General features: G+C 36.9%; 1 long non-coding RNA gene across 1 annotated transcript in view; it reads left to right on the plus strand.

Moving 5' to 3' along the window:
* The window catches only part of LOC124605769, an 18262-nt gene extending 6195 nt beyond the window's left edge, over positions 1–12067 (plus strand). The window contains exons 2-4 of the long non-coding RNA XR_006978678.1: positions 435–537; positions 11668–11760; positions 11850–12067. This is a non-coding gene — a long non-coding RNA (uncharacterized LOC124605769). The remainder of the gene's footprint in view (positions 1–434; positions 538–11667; positions 11761–11849) is intronic.
* Positions 12068–17030: the final 4963 nt, after the last annotated feature.

Raw genomic sequence — 17030 nt, forward strand, 5'->3', positions numbered from 1 at the left:
GCAATATTCAACTTCACAAAGCTCATAAATATTCAAGAAATCTCCTTACTCTGGCTGAAAAAGATGGCTACTGCTTTCTGGTATGAAAAGGACATTCTTTTAGCTGATTTCTTGGACCATGAATCAACAATTGCATCTGATGTGTGTTGCAAAATACTTATTAAACTGAGGAATGTCATCCAAAATTGACAACATAAGTAACTGTCATATGGGATGGCCCTCCCCTATGACAATGTGTGTCCCAACACCACTGGCCATACCGAGAGTAAAATTCAGCAATTCTTTTAGGAACTTGTTCAGCACCCGCCCTATGGTCTCAAACTCACACTTTGTGACTATTACCAGTTCTTGCACTTGAAACAATAGTTTGGTGGATAACAGTTTGAAGATAACAGTGAACTAAAGACTGCTGTTATCAATTGGTTCCATTCCAGGTGGAGAATTGCTATACAGAAGGACTGAGGAACCCAGTGCTACATTACAGGCAGTGCCAAAGTGCTTAGAAGTGAACAGCAATTACACAGAAAAGGGTAACAGGTTTGTTGGAAGCTAAAACCATCAACAAAAGCTTTTTCTAATGAATATTTTTTTAACAGTGTAATAGCCCGACTGATGTGTCTGCAAGATATTGAACTGTTTCATAAAGTAAATATGCAACAGTTTTGAGTGAATCACATTTATTTTCTTTGGTTAGTCTGACTGTGGTGGTAGAAAATCATATTTAACCAAATTTCTAACATATTTGCATTTTGCTTATTTTAATGGATATAGTTCACAAGGATCCATAACATAGTAATTGACCTGCGCCACCATGTTACAATTCTTTTCTGGAATGATAATTCACGAGCATAGTAACTATTATTTGCACAGATAATGTATGTATTCAAATATATGTGAATGTAAAATGATTCATTCCAGATTGCTGTGATTTATTGTGCAAATAATCCTGAATCCTTGCAATTTCACTCAGTTCCTCTTAAATAACTATTGTCCTAAAACTTTTCCTAGCCACAAATGGTTTGTTTGTCTAACAATGGAAAACAGATTTCAATTGAATATGGTGGACTGAGTGATGTTCTGCAGTCTGCCAACAATTTTGTTAGAAAATTGAAAATTGAAGGCTCTCATACTGCAATGCACATAGCATAATGAATCATAGTTTTATATAAACAACAATAAAAGTGTATATGCTTTGTGGCCAAATTCAAAGGGCATTTTAGTAAATATACTCTGTTTGGCAATAGGCTATGCATTGAAAGGTTTACGTGTGCAGCCTCAAAGAATCACCACGTAATGATGCTCCAATAGATTGGGTTGAGTTTTAAGGGTCCAGAAGTTCTCGCATTCCATTAGAGAGATATTTCGAAGGAGTTGGGTAAATCTGCCTGGATGCTAGTTAGCATTGCTCTGTGAAGTGGAGAGGTAGTGACAGGAAATAATTACTTGTAACCATTTCTATGATGTGCCTAAAATAGTAATTTATAGGTAGTGCTAAATTATAAAACATGCTATATGAACTAATCATCAGACATCACTGTCAACTATTGCCTTCTGTGTCTCTTGTAGCACAGGTACAGAGGTCAGCAACACAACAGTCCATCAGAGTCAATAATACTTGGTTACCATAGTTGTGTTTAAGCACAGAACTCATTCATCAAGAGAACAACATTGCTTTCTGGTGTATGCAATGCTTTCATCATAGCAGGAAACAGTGGAAGAGTTAAGAGTGTGCATACCATGGATGTTTAGGTTGACAGTTTACTTCTTTTTCAATGTGCTCCTCATTTAGGCTGATGTACTTGGCCCAATTCTTTCTTTTTTTCTCCCACGTAGACTCAACATTTGTATTCAGATAATCATTTATTAACTGTTAAAAATGAAAGTAAACCCTGTTTACAGACATTCACCAATTTCTGATGAATTTTAATTGGTGATGTACCATGCAAAATAAATAATTTCATATTAGCACAGTATTGCAGTTTACCTGTTGACTTAAAACACACACAACTGAACTAGCTTAAAAAAACTATATAAAGTGAACTATTCTTCAGGTGAAGTTGACACTCGAATTACATTACATTATTAAGTAACATGTTCCAAAATTTTAAAAGAATGACATTGATATCAATGTTATGTCTGTGATAGTTGCAAGTAATTTTCATCTTGGCCATGGACAAATTAATTGAGTGGGTGATATACTGTTAGGACCCTGGACTAACTTTTGAGAGGAGTTAAGTTCAGATTCCCACATGGTTGTCCAATTTAGGTTTCCTTGGTTTCCCTAAAGGAATGCCAAGATTGTTACCTTGAAATGATCTGGGTAAAGTTCTTTCCCTATCCATGTCCTAGCTGGGCTTGTGATCATTTCTAAAGACCATCTCAAACACAATCTTCCAGTGTATGTGCAATATCACAACCACACAATCAATTGGACCAAATAAAACAAACAATCAAAATCAATTGGTATTCAGGTATGCTTCACTACCTAGTGTACACCTGTGTACTTAAAAATTTGTAACAAAACTGGTAACTGCACACACTGAAAATCATATTAAAAGGGATTAAGGTGCTGGCTAGTTACTGGTGCTGTAGAATATAGTGCAGAGTTACAGAGCTACAAAAATATTGTTCTAAAAGTGGAACTGGGAGAGTACATTGAATTATGGGAGAGGCAAAACAGATACAAAGAAAAGTTATGTACTTTAACCTATGCTCTGCAAGATATGATGATGATGCTGTTAGTTTTGTAAGTACTGAAGTAATTAAAATTACTGTAGCTTCTTATTAATATACACTACCATCCTTTTGTTACATTAATATTAATATAAAAATAAAAAAAATAAAAAATAATAATAATAATAATAATAACCCCCATGGAGGCCCGGGAAAAGAATAGGCCTCCGATATGTTCTGCCAGTCGTAAAAGGCGACGAAATGAACAAACCACTAATAGGGCTAACCCCCCTTTTAGTGTGATTAGTTGGTTCAGGACAGAACTAATGAAGCCTCAGACAAGCGCTGTCATAGTCGGGGACGACGCTCGAACCCTATGCCCATCCACAATGGTAACGACACTGCTAGCCACATGGAAAATGATTTAAATCCAAATAGAGGTGTTTTGCAGGATATGCTTCCTGCAACCACTCTAGAAGGAAAACAAAGACAGAGGATGATATGGTCAGATGAAGTTAACCGACACCTCATGTTCTGTTATTACCAAGCAACAAACTTAGGAACAAACACAACTGGATACAGATCACAAGTATACGCAACATTCATTACCAGATACCCGTGTAATAATAAAAAATAACAGGATACCCCAGTCAGAATTAGAAAACATCAAACAACAAGTACAACAAATACTGGAACAAAATAATGTGCAATCAGAAGAAGAAGAAAATACACTAATGGACTCAAACATCCCAGAGCAAACAAACAAAGAACAACACACATCAATTAAACAATCAGAGTAAAACGAAATCTTAAGACAGCCACCAGAACAAGCACAAATAGAACACGAAGTGACACACATGTTAGATATAGAAGAAAAATTTCAGTTGACATATAGAATACAAAGACACAAATACAGACATTAGACCATTCTTGCATAGGCCACCAAATAAGCCACAAGTCGAAACAACAGTAACAACTATCAACACAATCATACACAACAAAATAAATGAAAATACTGTTATGGAAGAGTTACAACTACTGGTTTATGTAGGAGCACTCACTACTCTAAATATACACACTAGGCAGAGATCAGAACCAACCAACCAACACACAGAAGAAACCCACAAAACCAGCATGGCAACACAGGCTACAGATCAGAATAGAAAAACTGAGAAAAGACATCGGACAGCTAACACAATTTATAAGAAATGAAATATCAGACAAGAAACGAAAAAGGTTAGGTAAAATCTCACAACAAGAAGCGATAGAGCAATTAGATGAAAAGAAGCAGAAGCTACAAGCATTGGCCAAACGACTTAGAAGATACAAAAAAAGTGAAAATAGAAGGAAACAAAACCAAACATTCAACACAAACCAAAAGAAATTTTACCAGACAATAGACAACACACACATTAAAATAAACAATCCACCAAACATAACAGACATGGAACACTTCTCGAGCACCATATGGTCAAACCCGGTACAACATAACAGGCATGCATGGTGGATACAAGCAGAAACAGACACATACAAGATGATACCACAAATTCCTGAAGTGATAATTTTGCAACATGAAGTCACCCAAGCAATTAATTCTACTCACAATTGGAAAGCCCCTGGAAAAGATAAAATAGCAAATTTCTGGCTAAAGAAGTTCACCTCAACACATTCACATCTAACTAAATTATTTAACAGTTACATTGCAGACCCATACACATTCCCTGATACACTTACACATGGAATAACTTATCTGAAACCTAAAGATCAAACAGACACAGAAAACCCAGCTAAATATCGCCCCATAACATGCCTACCAACAATATCCAAAATATTAACTTCAGTCATTACACAGAAATTAATGACACATACAACACGGAACAAAATTATAAATGAAGAACAAAGAGGCTGCTGCAAAGGAGCACGAGGATGTAAAGAGCAACTGATAATAGATGCAGAGGTGACATACCAAGCTAAAACTAAACAAAGGTCACTACACTATGCATACATTGATTGCCAAAAAGCTTTTGATAGTTTACCCCACTCATGGTTACTACAGATATTGGAAATATACAAAGTAGATCCTAAATTGATACAGTTCCTAAACATAGTAATGAAAAATTGGAAAATCACACTTAATATCCAAACAAATTCAAATAATATCACATCACAGCCAATACAGATTAAGCATGGAATATACCAAGGAGACTCATTAAGTCCTTTCTGGTTCTGCCTTGCTCTGAACCCACTATCCAACATCCTAAATAATACAAATTATGGATACAATATTACTGGAACATACCAACACAAAATCACACATTTGCTATACATGGATGATCTAAAACTACTGGCAGCAACAAATCAACAACTCAACCAATTACTAAAGATAACAGAAGTATTCAGCAGTGATATAAATATGGCTTTTGGAACAGACAAATGTAAGAAAAATAGCATAGTCAAGGGAAAACACACTAAACAAGAAGATTACATATTGGATAACCACAGCGACTGCATAGAAGCAATGGAAAAAACAGATGCCTATAAATATCTAGGATACAGACAAAAAATAGGAATAGATAATACAAATATTAAAGAAGAACTAAAAGAAAAATACAGATAAAGACTAACAAAAATATTGAGAACAGAATTGACAGCAAGAAACAAGGCAAAAGCTATAAATTCCTATGCTATACCAATATTGACCTACTCATTTGGGGTAGTGAAATGGAGTAACACAGACCTAGAAGCACTCAATACACTTACACGATCACAATGCCACAAATATAGAATACATCACATACATTCAGCAACAGAAATATTCACATTAAGCAGAAAGGAAGGAGGGAGGGGATTTATCGACATAAAAAACCTACATTATGGACAGGAGCAGAAACCAGCAAAATACACAAAGCAGTCACCCATATAAATACATCGGCTATGCCATTGCAATTTCATAACCACTTCTACAACCCTTTAGATCACATAACGTCAACAGATACAAAGAAAGTAAATTGGAAAAAGAAAACACTACATGGCAAGCACCCGTATCATCTAACACAGCCACACATCGATCAAGACGCATCCAACACATGGCTAAGAAAAGGCAATATATACAGTGAGATGGAAGGATTCATGATTGCAATACAGGATCAAACAATAAACACCAGATATTACAGCAAGCATATTATTAAAGATCCCAATACCACAACAGATAAATGCAGACTTTGCAAACAACAAATAGAAACAGTAGATCACATCACAAGTGGATGTACAATACTAGCAAATACAGAATACCCCAGAAGACATGACAATGTAGCAAAAATAATACATCAACAACTTGCCATACAACATAAACTAATAAAACAACACGTTCCCACATACAAGTATGCACCACAAAATGTACTGGAGAATGATGAATACAAATTATACTGGAACAGAACCATTATAACAGATAAAGCAACACCACATAACAAACCTGACATCATATTCACCAATAAAAAGAAGAAATTAACACAACTAATAGAAATATCCATACCCAATTCAACAAATATACAGAAGAAAACAGGAGAAAAAATTGAGAAATACATCCAACTGGCTGAAGAAGACAAGGATATGTGGCATCAGGATAAAGTTGACATCATACCAATTATACTATTAACTACAGGAGTCATACCACACAATGTCCACCAGTACATCAACGCAATACAGCTACATCCAAATGTAATTATTGATACACGTTCAATTACCCGAAAGTTCCTAAATGCAATGTAACATACACCATACAGTTAAAAGAAAGTCACACTTGATCAAGGTCCACATCACTTTCCATTTTTAACCAGACATAACGTCTGAGACAGGAAAGAGAAATAATAATAATGTTGTTGTTGTTAACACTCCTAGCATTGCCATCATCATTATTGTGCCTCGCCCAGAATAAACCAATAAATACATATGGCTGCATGTAATTTTGGTTGTAACTTAGTAATTTGGTATTTTAATCAATGTCTGTCTGTAGCATTTGTGAGTACTTAAAAAGAAATTTTGTTATCCGTGTCTTTTGTGATGTTATTGATTGGAGACATTGCAGTAGCTAATTATTTGCAAAGATAATCAGTGGTATATATGTTTGCTTTTGCACCTTCCTCAAGTAATGTGCCGCATTAATCTGCAGTAGGGCTGGGATTTTTTCTTTCCTCTTTGAACAGTTGAAGAAATTCATTGTCTTCCAAGTTCAACCTTCCTTAAATGCTGTTTCCTTGAGCTGCAAGGAAAGCTGCATCTCCTGAAGATAACTACTTTTTTATTATTTGTTTAGTCATCCAGAGATGATCTTACGATGATATAGGATTTGTTATCATAAAAAAATGAAAATAGATCGCTCAAAATATACATAAACATAGAATTTATAAGTATGTTTTTACAAGAATGTCCGACCCGATAGCTGAATGGTCAGCACTGTGGTCTGTCACGCCAAGGGGCCCGGGTTCGATTCCCGGCTTGGTTGGAGATTTTCTCCGCTCAGAGACTGGCTGTTGTGTTGTCCTCATTATCATTTCATCATCATCAGTGGAAGGCAATGGGAAACCACCACTGGAATCACTACCCTAGATGCTCATGCGGTGGACCTTTCTGACAAGGCTTCCCCCATGACAAGACCTGCCATAAGGCAGAACACAAAGTTCATTTTTACAAGAATAGGACAGGTGATCAGCTGTGGCCTGAAATAATTTAGAAAAACCTTGGATGACCTAAACTTGGATGGCCATACAGCGCAAACTCGTTCTCCCCTAATATAGGGTCATCATCTTAACGGCTGTACTGACTCATTTGGTTGGTCTCTATTGTACAAAGTTCTTTTGATCATATGCAGTTTTCACCAGATAACTTATAATATGGAGCATAGTTTATCACTGCATACACTGTGGACACTCACTTGTGGCTCCTAGAAAACTACTCAGCTAATCCTTCTTTATATAAAACTGGATGCAATTTTGTCATAAAGAAGAATAAAATCATTGGACTACAGTATAAAAATAAAACAGCTGACCTGTTCACAACAAAACCACCAAGGCCACTACAGTGTGTTAACTTGAAGTTGGCTGATTTGCTCTCTAATTCTTAATTGGCAGAAGTTGATAAACACCTGTTTATTTTTTACTGCAGCCAATGATACTTAGCTGACAGTTCTGTGTGAGGTAGTCCTTGTTTACTGCTGTGTTGTACTTCTCTGTTTCATAGTGTTTCATTTACTGGTAATAATGTATGTAATCATTGCAGTTAGGATCTTTATTAAACATTTCAAATCTAAGATGACTGTGGTTTTGATTATGAAAAAACTTTAAATGATCTTCACCTCCATGTATGACACAGTTAACACACTATACTATGTTTAGTGCTCTAGTCATCATCAGTAACCTCTGTCTCCTACAGTTTGATTAAATGCCGCAAACAGTATGGCAGGGGACTCAATTCAACATGTCTGCAGACAATCTAGTGAACAGAAAATTTGCAGCACAGAGATAATGAAACAAAAACCTGGGTTTTTGGATTAGATTAGATGTACTTTTCATTCCATAGATTCATGATGAGGATATAGAACATGTCAAAAAACAAGAATACGCAATAAATGTACCTTCTACAGGTCCCGAGTGACATGGTCATCATGCGTGTTGAATAAGTCAAAAAATCTTAAACATATTGTCATTTAGATGGTAATAACGAACTTGTCACACACATAAATTTTCAGTACGCTGAGGTGCGTATGATAATTCTTAGGCTATTGTGGCCACACATCATCACAAAGAATAATTATTTTATAACATTTATTTACACAGATCACATTACTGCAGTGAAATTGTACAAAAGTCAGTTTTACATAATATTCGGATTATTTTTTATATATATAAAGTTGGTTCTACTAAGAAGTTCATCAATGGAGTAGGAGGAGTTGGCTACCAATAACTGCTTTAGGTTCCTCTTAAATAGAAATTTATTGGTAGTTAAATTTTTTATGACTGCTAGCAAGTTATTAGAAATGTGTGTTCTTGAACAATACCAAAATGAGTGAAAATCACTGTGAAGATTATTCATATTTTTAGTACGATATTTATTCTGTGAGCTGAAATATTGGTCTGAAAAAGAAATATATTAGTAATGAGAAATTATGTTTTTTTTAACAAACAACTGTATCAGGAAGCAGTTATTTGCATCCCCAGTTCCTTAAACAGATTTCCGCAGGACACTTTTGCGTTCACACCATTGCACATTTCTGGACTCAGAAAACTTCAAAACTGATCCCATATGACATTATTGAATGAAGGTAATCAAAGTATGCAAGTTTTTATTTATTTTTATGTCACCTGTGTCTGACAACATCTGTATTGCAAATGAGGGTTTGTTTAAGCACTTCAGCAGTTCTGGATATGCTCTTCCCAGATGAATTACCATCAAGCTGCAATACCAAGAATTTAACATAGACAACATGTATCCGCCTGTAGTTATATTTTAGGCACCTACTGGGGTAAAAATCCTACAATTTCTAAACTGCATATAGCATGTTTTTTCAAAGCTTAGTGACACAGAATGGGCTAGGAACCATATATTAATGTCCCTGAAAATTGCATTAACCAATCTTCCGAAAACTATACTTGCTCTGCAATTTATTGCAATGTTTCTATTAAATGCAAACAAAACAAACTTGGGATCTGGTAATGTTACTGATGAAAGGTAATTGATATATGTAAGGAAAAGGATTTTTGTCAGAGACCACATATAAGTAGTTCCCAACTGTATGATGCTTGATAACTTAATATAAGTCTGTTTCGATTGGCACTGTTTTTTTTGTTAGACATATACGGTATGAACAATCTTGCAGCATTTCTTGTTAAATTGTCATATTCTAATTTTCTTTAAAGAATTGACATAGTTGAATTCCTTTGACAGATCAAAAAATATACCAGTAACCTGTAATTTCTTGTCTAACAAATTAAGTACATTTTTACTGTATGTGTAGGTAGACTTCTCAGTATCAGAAGCCTTTAGAAATCTGAACTGTCACTTTGACAGTATATTCTAAAAAAAAAGGGGCACCATGAATGAGTTATGCAAATTGGTCACAAACTGATATTTGTGCAGGTATCAATGGAAAATGCAAAAATGTAAACTTCAGTGGCTGATGGATGAATGTGTGACATTACAGTGCAATTTCACTGCTCAGCTGACAAGGATAGTAAACTGGAGACTTATTGGTACCAGTACATAAAGTCTTTGCAAATTTAATTCTGTGCACTCTACTGGACAGTAACTATGCCTCACAGACAGATGTGTGAACAGTATATGCAAATGTCAGCATTTGAGAATGGATGTCTCGTGCTAGAAGAAGCCAGTTGGAGTAATTGGCAGTCACTCAACATTACAATAGGAACAATGCAACTGTTCAATAATGTTGGTAGGAATGAGTGAACCATGGCCAAACAAAGCATTAAGAAGGAAGCAGTCAACCTAGAGAGATGACAGAACTTGAAGACCACACAGTTGTTGAAGAGGCACTCAGTCCCAGATTCGGATTCATCATTATCACCAATACAAAGTGCAATTGGTGCTTCAGTGACTACAAGAACCATTAACAGGTGGCTCACAAAAGGGGGGCTGAGTTCATGGTGCTACTGTGACCTCCACCAATGAGCACATTTGCAGCAGTGTTGGTCACATTTGTCCTGGAATCTGATTGACTGCAGTAGAATAGTCTTCGGTGATGAGCCCTAACTGAGCTACTGTGATCAATAACGACATGTCTGGAGATGCCGAAGCAGATGTGGCATACCAACCTGACTGTCACCCACCACATGGCTTGACAACCAGGAGTGATGTTCTGGGGTGCCATTTCATTTTATAGCAAGACCCCTTTTAATTGTAATCCTTGGCAACCTTACAGTACAGTGGTATATTGACGATATTCTACACCCTGTTTTGTTGCCCTTCATGGCAAACCATCCTGGGTTTAAATTTCACACTGTGGGAAATTCTACTGCTAGTCTATATGCTTGATAAACCCTACCTTGGCCAGCAAGGTTGCCGGATCTCTCCACATTTAAGAGTCAAACATTATGGGCAGCAGGGTCCACCAGCTATCTCGGGAGTTTGACAATCAAATGTGCCAATGAGACAGAATTTGGCACAATATCCCTCAGAAGGAGATCCAACAACTCTGTCAATGAATGCCAAGTTGAATAGATGCTTGCATAAGAGCCAGAGGTGAACAAACTCATTATGAAGCTTTTTGTCTTGTAGAAATCACCCAGATTTTCTGAAATTGCAATCATCTGTTTGTACATGTACATCATATCTACAGGTTTCAATCCCATCCCATTCAATTCCTTCATGGTGCATCATTTTTTTCTGCCTTTGAGTGTATTATGTGTAGTCATATGGTTAAAAAGCTGACTGTGTGTTACCTTCTCTAAAATTTTTGAGAATCCTGGCAAAAAGTGAAAATGAATGGAAATTTGATGATGTAATTTAACTCATTTCTTATAAAAATGCCTAACTCAGCATATTTCAACCATTTAGAAAATGTTCCTCTGATAAATGACTTGTTACATAAATAGCTTAATATGGTGCCCTGAAGCACATTCTTTGTTGACAATCTATCATAACTATTAGAATTTCTTTGATTTTAAAGATTTTATGGTGAACAGTACTTCTACTGATGTAATTAGGATCATGTTCATATTAATGTGTATAAAGAAGATAGAAAATATGTCTTTTTTAAAAAAGAAAATTAAAAAAACCATCCATTCATTGTTTGCCCTTATGCTATTAAGGAATATCTTGAAGTAAAAATTTAAATAGTATGTCAGTATGCATTGCAAAGAGACACTGTAACAAATTTAAAACTGTATATAGAATCACTTCCAATATGTGGGGATGTATGAAACAATATTTCATGTCAAAATGTTGATGCTGCTATCCTTTACTTTTTCTTTGTTTTCCTGGAAGTGCTGAGAGAAGATCAAGGAACAATGAACTATATTATCATTGGCTGCTTTTATAATATACTTTTAATGACAGACTCAGCATCTCTACTATATGGTGAGTGGCAACTTTCTTCTTCATAATATTGTTACATTCCAACCTAGATTTTCCTTTGTTTAATTAGTTTCCTACATATGTTTCTACAGAAATTCAAGAATACCAGTATGCCAAACCAATGAAGAGAAACTAAAACTTTCGTGGTTATCACATGTATACCGAAGTATCACTCCTGTGTGGAACTAATTACATACAATGTGGTTTGTTCCAGAACTTCTAGATTTTGGACCTTTTGATGTGATATACAGAAAACAGTTCCAAATTTGTAATGAACAACAGGTTTAAAAGCAAAAGTGTATTGTTTTACAGGTAGAACATTTACAATTTATAAATTCTACAATTGTTGAATATATAAATTTCTATTTAAATTTTGAAACTGTTTTCAGTTAATCCTTTTACAAAGTATCACAAATCTCCAATGAAAGGTTACACCTGTTGGATGACATCATTAATCGACCAAGTTTTACAAATTTTTAGTCTCATATTCTTTGAAATCAAATTGATGGGTGCTCTAAAATGAAAAATGTCAATTAACAAAAAATGATACTCTGAATACTAGTAAAAGGTTAATGTGTTCTGTGGATGGCATGGGTTTGTGTCTTGTATTATTGTGGTATAGTTCACCTTTGTGGATTTATTTTTATTTATTTATCCATCCATCCTAGGTACATTCAGTACAACAGTTTGGACATACTGCTGGTTCTAGGATGATAAACAAATCAATAAAAATAATGGAGACCAACTGTACCACAATAATACAAGATACAAATGGCAGTGCAGAAAATTGTCTGTGTGCGTCGCAACTTCATGCCACAAGCATATAACTTAACCAATGTTTATCTTTTTGGTCGCTTGTCTGTTTGTGAGAGAAATTTCCATGGACAAATGGCTCCTTCATTTTGTTGAGAAAGCTTTTGTTACAAATATTCTGAATGTTACCAACATATCTTCATCTCTACATCTATAGTTTGCAAAACACTGTAAGGTGTATGGCAGGCATACTGTTCTTTAAAGCATGTGTTATAGGTTTGGTATTGTTCCATTATTCTTCTTAAGATATTATTTATTGTACTACCCTCCCAGTTACTAGGGAAGTGAAAGCTACAGCAGGCTATGGCAGAACATTCTTAAGAGTCATCCCTTGAAACGAATTTCTGAAATTTTATATGAAGGTTTTTGAAGAATAATAAGCACTTTACAGTGCAATTTACCCATTATTCTCTCAATGAACCAAAGCCTGCTCCCCTAGCCTTACCCACACCTGAATCCATCGATAGGATTTACAGAACACAATGCGTAAATGGGAGAAACTCCTGTACCTTTGTAAATGCTGACAGCTTATGAAAAAAGGAGTAAGATGGAAAAGCCAACATATACAGTAAACTTTTTCACCAAAATTGTACCTGGCACCATGCCACAATCCATCTGTAGCTAATATACTGAGGCTTCGCCATGGAGATCCTTTGACAGTGTTCGTAGGTCTCTACAGTTGCACTGACGTAACAGACGACAATGAAAATTATTTACATGGATTGTTCCCATGTACAGCTTGTCCTACCAAAAGTTCAGTTTTGTTCACATTTTACAGTTTTTGTTTTGTTTAATATGCAACTTTGCACTTTATGACATTTACTCTGTAAGACTGAACACTATTCTAATAGTAGTTGAGTAGTTGTTGGTGTAATTATGATATTAATGTACTCATGGCTGTTCCTTCAGCTACTCATCTCTTCTTCTCTGTCCAATAATGGCAAAGATGGTGATGACAATCTGCAAGTACGTGTCATTGTCTCCCCCCCCTCCAGCAATTTGTTTGCACTGCAAGTGCAACTATTGATCAATTGAGCACAGGATATGCTGTGTGTGTACCAATTGGCAACACGGCCACGGCCACAGCCACTGCAAGTGGCCGAAGGGGAGGAGGAAACAAAACTATACTAGGAACACTGTACTTTTCGAACCTGCACAAATTCTCATACCTTGAAACTGCAGTTCAACCACTAGTGAACTTGTGGTGATTTATAATGTCTACAAATACATTTGCTTTCTATTCGCATATAATGTTAATTTACAGTGAAGTGCTTTGAAATGGGAGAGCTGCATTTATCTAGAGCCTTTTCAATGTCACATGAATGTAAGACATACAGTTTTTGTCACAGTTGATCAGTGGTTGAGAGACATGGTCTCCTCTATTGCCAGAAAGATCAAATGTGATGCTCTAAGGAGACACTACATTCCTGATGTTAGAGTGCTTCGTGAACTGAAAAAGACACTGTCTATCAGTACATAACATGTTACATTCTGTGGGTGTATCTCAGGAAGTACTCTGACTATCCTTCATGAGCAGCAACTACACTCATTCATCCACAGAAGACATTTGTCTACACCTTCAGTTGATTTCATTGATTTTTTTTTTTTTGTGGATTTTACACCAAATTTTTTTCTGTGGCAAAGCTACATGATTGTGTCATTAGTTGGAAGAATCTTGTCTAGACACAGGAAAACCCTCATGCAATAGGTGTTCATAGGTCAGCATCAGTATGTTGGCTGGTGCTGTAGGTGTTTCTATGATTGGGAGATATGATTCACTCTACACCATGAGGGTACATAGTTATCCTACCTCCATGATGTAGCACTGGGATTGTAGGATGCTGTTTGTACAAAATGTAATTTCAGAATGATGCTGCACCTAGTGTATGTTGTACTTCCCATATAAGGTCATATCAAGTTGATGATCGGATGGGGTGTATAGATCTAGGAAGACCAGTTAACTGGACTCCACAACATCTCGATTTAAAACCATTTGCAATGGAGTGTATCTGCACCCATCCAGTCAGAAGATCAATAGGGATGGCTTGTGTGCAAGACAATGGAGATTTTACACTCACATGACGTTTTCAAGTCAGTGTACAAGAACATGCCGCACACATACTATGCATGCAACAAAGTTCTCAGTAGCCATGTTGAGCTCTTTTTGACACACCTTCATTTAACAACTCAGTGCAGTTATAAGCTGGTTCTAGCGTATTATTCACGTGCTACTCATTTTGTTTCTCCTGGGATGCTATTTTCATGTTTGCAAGTAGATGTCAGAGGCAATACGGTTGTCATATGATATGAATGTATATACATATATCTTAATTCATGTCCAAAACAGGAGAGTTCAAAAATGATTTTCACAGTAGTGTCACTTAGTAAAAAAAAAAAAAAAATCATCTTGTTCTCACTCAACAATTCACCAATTAATGTCAACAGTTTCAAGCCAGCAATCCGAGGTCATTGTCTTGAGTTATGGATGTTCTGAAATACTGATCTTATATAAGCCTGATTTTCGAAAATCATCTTTCACCTGAGGCAAAGTTACTGGTGATGCGACAAGAATTTTCAATGCATTAGACAGTTTAGGAAGAAATTACACCAAACTACTTTTTTTATTATATATGAAAATAATTCTTAAGTAGACTGACCTATCTGCTACTCCATTATAAATTCTACACACACTATCTATCAAAAAAGTGAAGCACTTGGAAGACATGGCCAGATATCAATTTTACTTTGTACATGTACACATCATTGGCAGGTATGTAAATGATTTAGAGTTGCAGTTGACTGGACAAATGGGACTGCCAACAGGGTGCTTTAGTGTTCTTCATGTTTAATGTTGTTACCAGTCCTGGTAGATTGTTTAAGGGGCATGAACAGCGTCAGATGTTGACTGCTCACTCACTAGCTTCGTCAAGTTCACCCTGCGATGTCAACATGCTCAGATGTCATACTGTGGAGGGCCTGGTGGATTGCTGTCCAGCAGACCCTGCTCAGTCAGTGGGCCCATCTGCCCACACCCTTACCCCCCTCATCTACATCTACGTCTACATTTATACTCCGCAAGCCACCCAACGGTGTGTGGCAGAGGGCACTTTACGTGCCACTGTCATTACCTCCCTTTCCTGTTCCAGTCGCGTATGGTTCGCGGGAAGAACGACTGTCTGAAAGCCTCCGTGCTCGCTCTAATCTCTCTAATTTTACATTCGTGATCTCCTCGGGAGAACCAAGCTACAACTTTGGACATGATTACAGAAATAATAAAGGCTGTATTAGAAGTTCCTCTCCCAGAATCATAGAACAAACACCTATCAACTTCATCTACTTGTGTGACAAATAAGGGGAGAGCCTCTGCTGATGCTGCCTTCCACTGGGGCTCAATGAAGGTGAAGGAGTAGAAATGGATGCCTGTACCTGATGCTGTGGGTTTTGCATGGGCCACCAGGACAATGTGATGGGTGGAACTTTCCATCACAATGCCAGTAGATACTGCTAATGCCTTTCAAATGATAGACGTGGATGTTAGTGAGGTATGCAAAGAACAGAAGCCCCTGCCCATCACTGTCAAATTTGAGAACTTTTATACCAAACTCTCTTGTCTTCTGTTGCAACTAATGGGAACAGTTCAGTTTCTGGTGGCAATGTGAGATGATGCCCCAACTGCTCTGGCTTATGGCAGAGGCTCCAAACAAAGCTCAATGCCAGGAGTGCTTTGGAGCCATCTTCCTTGATGTGCCAAGAGTGTCTGACTCTGACTGGCACCAGGAGCTTCTACACAAGCTGCCTGGCATGGGAATCCCCTTGTCACATGTATGCCTCCTTCATTCCTACCTGCATGGACACAGTTTCCATATGTGGGCAGAAGTGAAGTCTCCAGAATACTCATTCGTACTGCCATACACCAGGGTCGTCCTTGGACTATTGCTGTATGCTTTGTACACAATGTACACTCTAATGACAGTATGAGCCCTCTTGGATCTCTGTGCCAATGATATGGTGCTCTACAGCCACACCAAGAATGCCACCCATCTTCAATACTGGCTGCAACAAGTCATCAATGATTGATGCTATGTGCCACCAAATGGCCTCTGGAATTCAATGGTGACAAAACTCAAGTCACTGTGGTTGCTGGATGACCAGTGACAGCAGCACTGCCATTGACAACTGTCTGGGAACACACAGACCACCGTTTCACTTTATCTAGCTGTCTACTTGACACTCATATATCCAATTTTCCAGTACACATCAGTTGTCTGGGGTAATGTGATGGACACACCATTGAACATCTACAGGAGCTTCACGATCATACACTCCACCTGGCCCTCTACCTATTCCTTTGCTTCCCAACAGATGATCTGATGTGAATTAGCAAAGTGCCATCCCTTTGTGAGAGATGTCAGTAGACTGTGAACCTCTTCTACAGGAAAATAGTGAAGTCCACCAACCTG

Source organism: Schistocerca americana, chromosome 3 (genome assembly GCF_021461395.2).
Source record: "Schistocerca americana isolate TAMUIC-IGC-003095 chromosome 3, iqSchAmer2.1, whole genome shotgun sequence".
Taxonomy (NCBI): Eukaryota; Metazoa; Arthropoda; class Insecta; order Orthoptera; family Acrididae; genus Schistocerca; species Schistocerca americana.